This window comes from Etheostoma spectabile, chromosome 5, assembly GCF_008692095.1.
Source record: "Etheostoma spectabile isolate EspeVRDwgs_2016 chromosome 5, UIUC_Espe_1.0, whole genome shotgun sequence".
Taxonomy (NCBI): domain Eukaryota; kingdom Metazoa; phylum Chordata; class Actinopteri; order Perciformes; family Percidae; genus Etheostoma; species Etheostoma spectabile.
The window spans coordinates 15,963,767-15,965,958 of NC_045737.1; positions in this window are offsets into that span (position 1 = coordinate 15,963,767).

Below are 2,192 nucleotides of genomic sequence, written 5' to 3' on the forward strand. Positions count from 1 at the left end.
TCAGTTCATACACGTTACCGCTTGATTGTAACACACAACCAATTAGATTTCTCAGGGCACCTGAGCAGGTGGGCTGATCCAAACTAACTTAAATAATATTCTTTACTCTCCAGTCAACTGAGCGTAGCATCCCCAGAAATTAATATATAATCTACAAGTGATCCAAAACAGTTTTAAGTTTCCACCTCTAAGCTCACTGCATCCTCAGTCAACACTTCCTGTCTGTGTCGAGCAGCAATCACTCCACCTGGAGGTGCCACGGTGGGATCCGAGCAGATTTTATCTATTATGGGGAGGGCGTGATTCATGGAGCCAGAGGCAGCTCAAGGAAAACCAATCCTGTGACACTTTCTCCCCTGCGCTGTATACTGGGGCAACAGCTACAGAAGGACAAGGCAAGCGGCAGCCGGTCGCCCCTGACAACTGTGATAAAATGGCCTTCCTTAACTAAACTCGTAAAGCACGGGGCAATAAAACTCAATCTTCTGTAAAATCCAATTAAGTCATTATCTGACTGATTGTATCTTTAATTGAAAACAGAAGTGACAGTAAATTTCTGTGATATATCAGGATCAATCGATACTGCTGTACAATCTGGTCTCAAGAGGTGATTTATAATGTCAAAGCCTTCTAGGTAACTCCACATTCTTCTCTCTAAAACCACTGGTGGATGAAATTAAGAGTAAGTGCGTTTCATAAAAAAACAAGATGGTCACGTTATTGATTACAACAGATGGGGCAGAATCCAATGAATGTTCCCACAACGCAGCAGAAAGAAAATACAAGTAATTTTCTTTGTCTGTTTTATATTGTTGTTTCCAGCATCACATTTACACTCCATCACTTTAAAGCGTTTTTATTTACCTAAAAGTTGTAGCGACATAAACTCCAAGACTCCAAATTACTTTTGTTGCTGTCTTATTCAAACACAAACACAAATAAACACATTCAAAGCATGCGATTGAAAATGGATCTCCATAAAACACAAAACACATCAACAATATGCAGTACAGTGGAGAACCAGTCAGCTTCACGAAGGAAGAAAAGTTGGCAAAATCTAATCTTAGTTGTTTTTTTAATTAACATTTAAACAACACAACTCAAAAGTGGGCAACAGGATTATATTCATTAGTTCATGGAATACAAAAAACAGCTTTTAGGGTATTTACTTACACAAAGCAACTGTGACCAGGTATTTATTTTAAAGAACACATTTGACAATAATTTTCTTATTATAGATTAATCTAATTATTTCTTTCTTATTGATTACTTATTTGGTCTATAAAACATCAGAAAGCAATGGAAAGTGGCATTTTTCCAGATCCCAAAGTGACATTACAGTCCAAAACCAAAAGAAAATGTACTTAAATTTAAGACAACCTTGCTTGAAAAATGCCTTAAATGATTAACTGGTTATCAAATGGTTGCTGATTCATTTTCTGGGTCAACTAATCAACAAATTGTTTCAGCTCTACACATCACTGCTACATATCCACGTCCTCAGCTTCTGCTGTATCTACAAGGCCGCACCAACGAGTGTAAACAGTAACCCATATGTTTAGTAAATACAGGCCTGAAGGGGTTAAATATACAATAGACATGCAAATTGGAATGTGGAATAAATGATGCCACTGGATCCGTGCCATAAATAAGAAGCCGGTGCTCATCACATGCCAATGGAGGGAAACATGATTTATGTCTAACCTGCCTGTTTTTCTCCCTGCTAACCCTCCAGAAACACGTCCCGCAGGAGGATATCCCAGAGTCTCTATCAGAGATGTTTTCCACTCTAATGAACTCAAATTCAGTGACACATTTATTTATACCGGACAAAAGGAAATGCTGATATAACATATTTTTCCAAAACCATCTGATCGTTGTTCATACTGTACAAACAGGTCAAAAGATGTCTTTGGCATTAGTATAGGCATAGATCTGGGCATTATTTGGTTGGAAAGTTTTTGATAGAGCTAGATGGAAAAATAGTCCAGGCTATCCAATATCAGCAGATGGATTCATAGTACTGTCAACAAGTAATTGCTCTACAGAAATACCAAAAGAAAATTTTAATGTAACCGATCCGATGGATCATCAAAGTTTTTAACTCTAAAATATTAATATTTCCCTCTTCAAAAATTCAGTGTCAGTTTTTACCAAGTCTTAATGACAATATTTATATATATATATATATA